This window comes from Solanum verrucosum, unplaced genomic scaffold (assembly GCF_900185275.1).
Source record: "Solanum verrucosum unplaced genomic scaffold, falcon-dt-bn FXZP01000178.1, whole genome shotgun sequence".
NCBI classification, from domain to species: Eukaryota; Viridiplantae; Streptophyta; class Magnoliopsida; order Solanales; family Solanaceae; genus Solanum; species Solanum verrucosum.
Genome location: NW_026020286.1, coordinates 680,124 through 691,079, shown reverse-complemented (window position 1 = coordinate 691,079; position 10,956 = coordinate 680,124). Strand labels below are relative to the sequence as shown.

Sequence of the window (10,956 nt, the reverse complement as noted above, 5' to 3'; positions counted from 1 at the left end):
GTGAGCATTCTCTTCGAAAAATGTTTTGTCTTCAAGGATAGAGTGATGCGATTGGTTAACGAAAAGAAAATTGTCCTTGATGATGAGAAGCTAGTTCTAACCAGATCTCTATCACGTTCGGCTCACTCGATCCGATCCAAATATATATCTCTGAAAATCATGAAGAAGAGTCATTGGAGCAGGAAGTTGATATAGTGGTGACGAGGCTGGATTCTTGTAAGGCGAAGACGCAACAAGTCAAGCTTACGAAAAGAACATCCAAGCCACCGATTAGAGGAAAATGGTGAAAAATTGGAGAAGTAGAAATCAATCAAGCGCCTAAAGAGGGCAAAGGTAGAAGTGCATCACTACCAAAAACCCCGACGTCCTGTGACTCTAGGATTCTTACCAAGTTCGTTCGACAATAAAGTCTACTCAAGACAATGTCAGGCATCATGTTTCAATGCTGATAAAGCAGAAACAATGAAGGTGCCTCCTATTGACAAAGAAGGAACAACGAGTGAATCATCATCAAAAGTGTCTCCTAATGACGATGAAAAGACAACAAGGGAAATTCGTCAATGATGTCTCTTTCACCTTCTGAAACACCTATTGAACCTTCTTCCCAAGAAGCACATGCATGTGATACAAAAATCACATTTACAGATAATGATATTCTATTTGGTGAAACACTACACAATCGTCCTTTGTATATGGGGGTCACGTGCTAGAGAAGAAGATAAATAGAATCTTAATAGATGAAGGATCTGGAGTCAACATTCTGCCTATCCACACATTGAAGGAACTCGGCATCACGACTGGAGAACTTAGTAAAAGTCGTCTGTTGATACAAGGTTTTAATCAAGGGGGCAGAGGTCCATAGGCTCTATTAAATTAGAGATCCACATGGAAGATTTGCGATCAAGCGCATGGATGCATGTGATTGACGCAAAGACGTCGTACAATATATTACTTGGCAGACCTTGGGTACATGAGAATAAATTGTCTCATCTTCTTACTATCAATGTTTGAAGTATCTTGAAGGCGGGATTGAAAGGAAGATAGTTGCAGATGATAATCCTTTCACCGAAGTTAAGACACACTTTGCGATGCGAATTCTATTTGAAAGTTATGTTGTTAAAGGGGCCAAATCAATGATGTAAAACCAATCATGTCCGATAAGGTCATAAGCAAAAGAATTGATGCGGCAGTCGGAAAGGTAAACGTCGACACCAAAGAACTTTGTCCCATTCTTAATGAATGGAAGATCTTGTCTTCGAAGAAGAAGCTGACTTCTAGACTTTGCTATGTTCCAAAAGTGAAGAAAGAAGAAGGTCATCATCTAACCTTCAAGAAATGTATGGAGAGGGCTAACTCTTCCTATCAGATGGATTGATGCAATAAACTTGTCTTCAAAGCTGCCAGAAAAGTCAATCTCTCAAAATCAAGTGCGAGATGTGGCGCTCCCTACAAAACGCACAAGAGAAGGTTTTGATCCCAACGCTTACAAGTTATTTGTGAAAGCTGGATACAACCCTGATGAGCCATCAATGTTAGGGAAACTTGTATCAGAAGATACAACTAGGCAAGCACATGAAGGCCTAGGCTATAGCCAACCACCACCAATTCGCATTTTCATAAGAAGGGCAAGCAACAACCATATAACTTTTGAAGATGATGTCGCTACTCCCAACAAAAAGCCTTCTGTCTTTAATCGACTTGGAGAATCGACTACAAGAACTTCTGTGTTTGAGAGGTTAGGTCCATTGAAGAAAAACAAGAATCTGAGAAGTTATTTAAAAGTTACAACGCCTATTTCACATTTGGTTCGAAAGGATTTCAAAAGTTCGATTCCTTCTAGAATGAGGCGACGAGTGGAACTTGTAGTTTCATGTAAAGAGGAACTCAAGGCAAATGTTCACACTGTGGTTTACACCAAGGAGCGCTAGGAAGATGAAGAAAGTGTAGGCTCCTCAAATCATATTACAATCCAAAATGAGTACGATTATTTGCCACAAATGAAGATTGATGAAGAGTTAGAAGATATTGTCTAGTGTTGTCATATATCTGGCAATGACAATGATCCTTTAGAAGAAGAAGATGCTGGAGATGCTCCATCGGAACTTGAAGAAGGAGAAAAGACCACAATAGATCCTTTGAAAAAAGTTAACCTTGGCACTGATGAAGACCCAAGGCCAACTTACTTGAGTGCCTTTCTAGAAGTTGATGAAGAAATCGCTTATATGAATATACTCAAAAATATAGGGATGTCTTCGCTTGGAGTTACAAAGAAATACCTGGATTGAATCCTAAAGTAGCGGTCCATCAATTGGCAGTCAAAAATAGTTCTCGTCCTGTTAAGCAAGCTCAAAGACGCTTTAGGCCAGACTTGGTTCCATTGATAGAAAATGAAGTTAACAAACTCATTGAGGCAGGCTTTATTCGCGAGGTCAAATATCCTAATGGATTTCAAGTATTGTTCTTGTAAGGAAGAATAATGGTCAAATTCGAGTATGTGTTGACTTTAGAGATCTTAATAATGCATGTCCTAAAGATGAGTTTCATCTTCCCATTCCGGAGCTGATGATTGATGCCACCACTGGTTATGAGACGATGTCATTCATGGACGGTTCTTCTGGCTATAATCAAATCCGCATGGCTCCAAAGGATGAAAAACTCATCGCATTTTACACGCCTAAGGGTATTTATTGCTACAAAGTGATGCCATTTGGTTTAAAGAATGTTGGTGCCACTTATCAAAGGGCTATGCAAAATATATTTGATGACTTTCTCCATAAAAATGTTGAATGCTATGTTGATGACTTGGTGGTAAAGTCAACAAAGAGGGATGATCATTTGAAAGACTTAAGAATGGTGTTTGAGTTGCTCCGAAGATATCAACTAAGGATGAACCCATTGAAATGTGCCTTCGGAGTTACTTCTGGCAATTTCCTTGGCTTTATTGTGAGACATCGAGGAATTGAAATTGATCAAGCCAAAGTTGGTGCAATATCGAAGATGCCTAAGCCTCGAAATATTCATGAGTTAAAAAGTCTCCAAGGAAAGTTAGCCTACTTGAGGAGATTCATCTCAAATCTAGCGGGAAGATGCCAACCATTCGGTCATCTCATGAAGAAAGGTGCTTCTTTTAATTGGGATCAAACATGTAGCGATGCCTTTAAAAGTATCAAATCGTATCTAGCGAAACCTCCGGTTTTGGCAGCCCCTATACCTGGAAAGCCATTGATACTCTACATTGCGACACAACAAAGGTCTGAAGGAGCCCTGCTAGCTCAAGAGAATAGTGAAGGCAAAGAAAACACTCTTTATTACTTAAGTAGAACGATGACACCAAATGAGCTGAACTATTCGCCAATTGAAAAGTTGTGCTTTTGTCACGCCCCAAGCTACCCCCAAGACGCGGACACGGGACCTAGGACCACAAGTGATCCCAAGCTAACCCTGCTGGCATGATCATGAGCATACTAAAGATAATAAACTGATGCGGAAGCTAATTCATAAATAAATCTGAAAAGATGGGGAATACCCATATACTATAACTGAATATATGAAATCTGAGAGTTTAATACAAAAGAAATATCAAACTCAAAACACTAAGCTGAATCTAACTATGTCTGAAATAAGCCTCTAAACTGACTAGAAATGTTGGGACATGCCCCAACTAGATCTAGCAAAACTGAAACTAAAGACTAAAACACTGAAAAGAAACTCATGACTATTGTCCCCGAAGAATGTGGACTCACCAACTGATTCTGCTGAACTGAAGATTGGGAATCGATCTAAGCGTGATCTGGATGCTGAGAACCTGAACCTACATCACGAAAAGATGTAGTGCACGTATGCATCAGTACTTGAAAGGTACTGAGCATGTATGATGGAGTAAAGCTGAAAGAACATATAACTGAACAAAGCAATAAAGCAATGAAATAATCTGAACATGATATAGATACTGAATACTGAGCTAACTGAATGCAATGACCAATTTATAACATGCTGACTGAATACTGAATGAACTGTAAATGTGGTCAATGCAATAGAATCTGACTGAACTGTGGGAGCTACTAATAACCGACATAAAACCACATGAGCTAAATGTGGATTCCGATGTATACGCCCCATCGAGAGGACCCAATATACCCTGTCAGAGGTATAAAGGCATGCTGGCGTGATCACTAAACTGATGTTGCCCACAGAGGGGACTTACACCTACGTGGCTCGTAGTTCTGGGACTATATGGGTACGCTGAAACCCTAGTCCAACTCGGTATTATGGTACTCCCAATAGATTAAGTGGTTAACTAGTTATGACTGAATTTCTGTAAATACTGGATAGCTCGAAACTGAACATGCAAACTGAGAATGCAACAATTAATCTGATAATGATGCATTCATAAACTGAGGCATGTAAAACTGAATACTGAAATATCTGACCTAACATGTGTAATTCAAGAACTAAAGAAATACATAGCTAGGGTTCTGAAATTCATGTGATAAACTGAGCAATAACATGATAATCTGATTTGGAACATTTAAATAACTAATTCATGATGATCTGTTCAAATTCTAGAAACCCTAGGTCTGTTCATAATCATGGAATCAAGAATCTGACTGAATTCTAGGGACCTAATCGGTGAAAGGAACCCACTAGTGAAATCCCACATACCTGGTGACGAATTCCACGGAGAAATCCTTCGATTTCGGGGCTGGAACTGATGGAACCTTGCTGCGTTCTTGAACTAGGGTTCTTGGCCTTTTTCTCCCTTCTTGCTTCTAATTTTCTAAGTTTTGATTAATGAATTTGACTTAGGTAAGTTCTAGTTATGTTTCTAGGTTTAAACTGATTAAAATCTCATGATTTAGGGTTTAAACGACGTATCTTAGGGGTTAAACGAAATAGAAAAAGACCAAAAGACCCCTGAATTAACTGCTGTCGGAGTGATCGACGGAATGGACTGACGGTCCGTCAATCAATCGACGGTCCGTCGATTGGGTCCGTAGATGGAGTCTGCCCGACAGGTCTTCACTAAAACGGATATAACTTTTTACTCAGAGGTCGGAATTTAGCAAACTCAGTGGCGTTGGAAAGATAATTAAATTATCTATCTAACCATAGGTCATGGGACACATAATTAATTTTGTGCTAAAAGTTATGACCATCTAAAGTTGACCCATCAGAATTTTCAGCTAACTGGCTGCTAACCTTCGATCTACGGTCAGACCTACGGACCGTGGATCAAACAACGGTCCGTGCTGGTCAACCGTAGTTCGTGTCTGAGGCTGGGTAAAGGAGGTCTTGATCCACGGACACAGACCACGGACCGTGGTCTGATCTACGGACCGTGGGTCGAGACTTAGCCAATTTTTTCTGAGCTGGCTGGGAGGGGTTGCAGTGGTGAACCACGGACCACCAGCACGGGCCGTGGTCTGACCTACAGTCCATGGATGGTGACCGTAAGTTGCACCTGCAACTTCTCAAAATCTGCATTTTTGTCTATTTTGAATACGGGGTGTTACAGCTTTACACTTGTCTTCTCAACTCAAAAGATGAAGCATTATTTTCAAGCGCATGTTGTCCGCCTCATTTCTAGAGCAAATCCCATCAAGTTTGTTATGTCAAAACCTGTCGTTAGTGATTGACTAGCAAGATGGTACCTCCAATTCCAACAGTTTGAGATTGTGTACATCTCTCAGAAAGCTGTGAAGGGACAAACATTAGCTGATTTCTTAGCAGACTATCCGATACCCGACGATTGGGAATTAATTGATGATCTTCCTCATGAAGATGCGATGTCTATTGAAATTCAACCTCCTTGGAAAATGTACTTTGATGGGGCTGCACATCGTGGTGGTGCTGGCGCTGGCGCTGGCGTGGTATTCATCACTTCGCAAGAAGAGATTCTACCATTCTCCTTTACTTTGAAGCAATGTTGCTCTAATAATGTCGCTGAATACCAAACATTGATACTTGGACTTGAGATGGCCGTCGACATGAAGCAATTACACTTACAAGTCTTTGGTGACTCTCAGTTGGTGATCAACTAGTTCTTAGGAAGTTATGAGGTGAAGAAGCCCGAATTGCGTCCTTATCATGACTATGCTCAAAAGTTGATAGGATGGATTGGAGATTTAACCCTTCAACATGTGCGTAGAACGGAAAATAAGAAAGCTGATGCATCGGCTGCCTTGGCTTCAATGCTAACCCTTCCTAATCAAACACAAGTTACAATTTGTCAAAGATGGATAGTACGACTGCCAAATGAGGAAGAATATATAGAAAATGAGCTTGAGCATCTCGTTGTCGTTTCTGAAGCCATAAAGGAAAATTGGAGACAACCCATTATTGACTACATGTGTTGTGGGATACTTCCAAAAAATCCAAGGAGAAGGACTGACATTCGTTGTCGTGCACCTCACTTCCTTTATTACAAGGACATAGTATATAGAATATCATTTGAGGGTGTACTATTACGATGTTTGGGAGAGGAAGAAACAATTCAAGCTCTGCAAGAAGAACACTCATGAGTATGTGGATCACATCAATCTGGACCGAAACTCCACTTTCACATAAAGAGGATGGGGTATTATTGGCCAACCATGGTGAATGATTGCTTAGATTATGCTCGGAGGTGCGATGCTTGTCAATTTCATGCAAATTTCATACATCAGCCGCCTGAAGTATTGCACCCAACTATCGAATCTTGGCCATTTGACGCTTGGGGATTGGATGTTGTGGGACCACTACCAAAATCTTTTGGTGGACACTTGTACATCTTGGCTGCAACATATTACTTCTCAAAATGGGCTGAAGCCGTTGCTCTTGAAGAAGTGAAGAAAGAGAATGTTGCAAATTTTATCCAAGTGAATATCATCTATCACTTCGGCATCCCTCGCTACATAATAACGGACAATGGCAAGCCATTTGATAACAAGTTAATGAACAAAATTAGTGATCTCTTTTGCTTCAAGCAGCGTAAATCTTCTATGTATCATGCTGCCGCCAATGGTCTTGCTGAAGCATTCAATAAGACTCTATGCAACCTTCTGAAAAAAGTTGTCTCCAAGTCCAAACGGGATTGGGATGAAATAATGGAAGCAACTTTGTGGGCATATAGGACAACATACCGCACACCAACTCAAGCAACACCATATTCACTTGCTTTCGGAGTTGAAGCAGTCCTGCCACTCGAGCGTCAAATACCTTCCTTAAGACTTGTTATTCAAGAAGAGCTCACTGAAGAAGAAAATGCTCGACTGCGTCTTGTTGAGTTAGAATCACTTGATGAAAAGAGGCTAGAAGCCCAACAAAACCTTGAAATTTATCAAGCTCGTTTATCTCGTGCTTTTAATAAGAAAGTTCACTTGAGGTGTTTCCAAGTTGGAGACCAAGTTCTCGCAGTAAGAAGACCCATCATTACTTCGCTCAAGTCTGGGGGCAAATTTACCTCAAAGTGGGATGGACCGTATGTTGTACAAGAAGCTTATTCACATGGTGCTTACAAGCTTGTTGATGCAGATGGCGTAAAGATCGGTCCTATTAATGCAAAATTCTTAAAGAGGTACTACTCTTGAAGTAAGATGATGTTCCTTAAGGTACGAGCCTAAACTGCATGTCACTCTTGGCCCGCAAGAGTATAAACTGTGTACGACACAAACAAAAAAAAAACAAAAAAAAAATTCACTCAATCCCCCAGAACTACGTTGTGACTTGATCCTCTTCTCTGAGGTACGTAGGCGCTTAGAATATATCCTAAGTTCAGTTGCATGAGTGTAAAAAAAAACATGTTCCCACTTGATCTGTCACATGTCAGTCAAAGCGATAAGTATTTTGTTTTATCGTTTGTCTCATCAAACTGTAGACTTGTACGAAGTATTGAATGATCAATAGATGGGGGCAAACCCTTATGAAATATGAGCTTCTTTGAAGTAGGCTTGAAGTGTTTAAATTCAGACAAGTATGCAAGTTGAAGTATTTGAATCCTCTATATATACAAGTTGAAGTCTTCAAATCCGACTTAGTAAATATGATAAGTCCTACAAGTTTGCATGTTAGACTCTTAAATTAACCAAGTTACAAGTCAATGTCTTTGAATTCTATGAATTTACAAGTTAAGGCCCTAAAACTTGTTACAAGTTAAATTCCACAAAATTGATAAGGCAAGTTTGAATGTGCAAACTTAAAAATGTGGAACTTGCACTTTATTCATTCTTACTGGCATGCAAAATATGGAATGACTTTGAATTACTAAAGCTTGGGATTAAGAATTAAAGAGCAAATTCAAATTGGATTATGCAATAAAAATGCATGATATGAAAAAAAAAGAAAAAAGAAAGAACTTCATTACTATAAAATTGTCTGAAACATCAATTAAATGCTAAAGAAAACAAAAAAGGGAAACACGAGGAAAAGCCTAATCTAAGCGTAACTTGTAGTTAGTCAAATCTTGACGACTAGCCTCCAAGCACTCTCTTTTCTGTTCCAAATGAAGTGAATCTTCAAGCGTTAATAAACTCATATTTTCATACGAGGATATCTATATTTTGTAGCTAAAATCTTGGCTTAACCTCCTCAACCTTCTTCTTAGCAGCTTCTAAAACAACTTCAAGTCCCTCTCGCTCTCGTTGTAAAGTTTCTAGCTTCCGCTTAACCTTCTTTAGTGATTTCTTGTTAAAAGAAACATGTTTTGCCTTCTCACCCTCTTCTACTTTGAACAATCGAGACGCTCTTTGGCATTGGAAATCAACTCCATCTTCTTATCTTCATGCGCCTTGTCAACAAAATTAGAGTGTTATTGATCATAAGAAGTAGCATGATCAAAAAGAGAATCTACCAAGCTCTTCAATGGTGAAAGATCTAATAAATTCATCTCACTCATCTCCTTGAAAATCTCACAAATATCATCTTTGTAAGATGAAATATTGTCTAGAGAAGTTCTGGAAAGTTTTCCACAAATCTCTTCCCAAAGACCCAAGATGTACTTTCTTTTGTGGTTGAACACAACACCTTTTCCTTCGAAGACAGACATAGCTCCATTACTCTTTGGAAGAACTTGGGAAAACTCATTTGAATTAGGATTCAACCCTTTTAAAGTTTGGCCACGAGAAGTAGATGATGTCTTTTGCTCTTGCTCAATATTTGAAATTGATTGTGCCTTAGGTTTTGATATTGCAGTAGACTCATCACTAACTTGTGGCATCTCATGTGGCAATCCTAGTGGATGTCCGGCAGCGTTAACCTACGCATGGAAAAAGTGGGTTAGCAAAGTTATTTTATTCAAAAAAAAAAAAAAAAAAAATAAAAAATAAACCTTGTCACTCTGAATTGTCATTGATCTTGAAGGACTATCGACACTCTGAACTTCTATGACTCTTAAATCAACAACTTCAGTCCCAGATGGTTCAACCCTTTGCCTCTTCCAACATCGATCCTTGCTAGTTTTGCTTGTTTCTTGAAGGGCCCGTTTACTAGAGAATAGAAATGGGGGACATTTCTCTTTATCAGTAGAAGTATGAACTACTTCTTTCTTGGATACCTTAGAGGAGTTAAGCTTTTTACTTTGATATTGGGGAGCAAGTGGTGTCTTGACTTTTGGAAGTGTCTTCTCGATATCTTGACTTTTGTCTTCTAAAAGGGTAACAAATTCTGACCCACTTTCTCTACCATAACATCCAACTTATCCTCAAGAACCATTCCATAGGATCTCTCCGACCAAGATGAATATTGGGTAGTATAAAGCTTTTTGCGGAAGTTACCGCAGGAGGAAATGTCGCTTTAGACATAGTTGCACTGATATGCAAAGGCGCCAATATCTAAGGCCTTCATCAAGTGACTCAGCACGAATATCATTTTCTAAATAGCCAGGAATATCTTGATGAAAACCAAATTGGCGACTAAATGGTGCGGACTATATGGTTCAATGACAAAGGAACCTCCCCTCCTCAATGGAAGATAATTAAAAAAAGGCTCATAAAATAAGCTAGCTCCAACTCTGGTGCTTTTCCATCATCAATATAATAAGTTGGGTGAGGCCTACTAAGCATGGTTGCATTCCATACAATGCTTTCCCCTCGATGAACACGCTTTCTTGCCTCATCTTTGTCAAAGTACTTTGCAACGCCTTCCCAGAATATACCACCATTCGTGGAAGAGAAGGTCCACTAGTAAGCGGATAATGTGTCTTGAGATAATAAGCAAGCCAACCATAAACATAGTGGATGGGAAAACAAACTCTTATATGGTCTAACTGTGAAGAATTTGAAATTTTATTTAAGCCATGATATATGCTTGCTAAGACCGAACTGCAAGGCTAACCCTTTTACCGTTCGCCATTAAGCTTGCTATCTTGAAAGTTTCAGGCCGAATGAAATTCCCTTCTTCAGACGGAAATACAAAGGCACATAAACAACATGACAAAAAGGCCGTCAATAAGTCTCATATTTTTGGTGTTTCGCTCCAAGCTTAGAAAATGCCATCTCTTGAGTACTTGACCATGTGTTTATCTCAGTAGGTATCTCACCTGTTGGATTAGAGTAGATGACAGACGTCGAGATTTCTTCTCTTTCCTTGGGGGAGCTAGCTCATATTTGCGATCTTTCTTGCACCAAAATTGTATCCATTTATTAAAAGAGGCCCTCATATTACTATTATTTTTCTCTTTAAGATGATGAAAGGCAGCAAACATACACTCGCAAGTTCGAGGAAGAAATCTTTCCCTCTTGTCATCCAAACCTGTAAGTTCCGTGGAGTTAGGTATCACTTCTCGTAAGGGACTCCACTAATTGGCAAACCACCTAGAATATGCAAGTCCCAAAGAGATATGGATGTTTCTCCAATAGATGTAAGTAATGTATTTGTTTGAGGGCACCAAGCCTCACAAAAGGCTTGTATAATATTGGAGTTCCGATCATAAGTAAAAAAGAAGCAAATACACATCAGAAATACAAGCATTGTTTAGACTTT

At 39.4% G+C, this 10,956-nt stretch overlaps 1 pseudogene; it reads right to left on the bottom strand.

Moving 5' to 3' along the window:
- Window positions 1-8,785: 8,785 nt before the first annotated feature.
- LOC125834313 (uncharacterized) lies at window positions 8,786-9,776 on the bottom strand (annotated as a pseudogene).
- Between the last annotated feature and the right edge of the window lie 1,180 nt (window positions 9,777-10,956).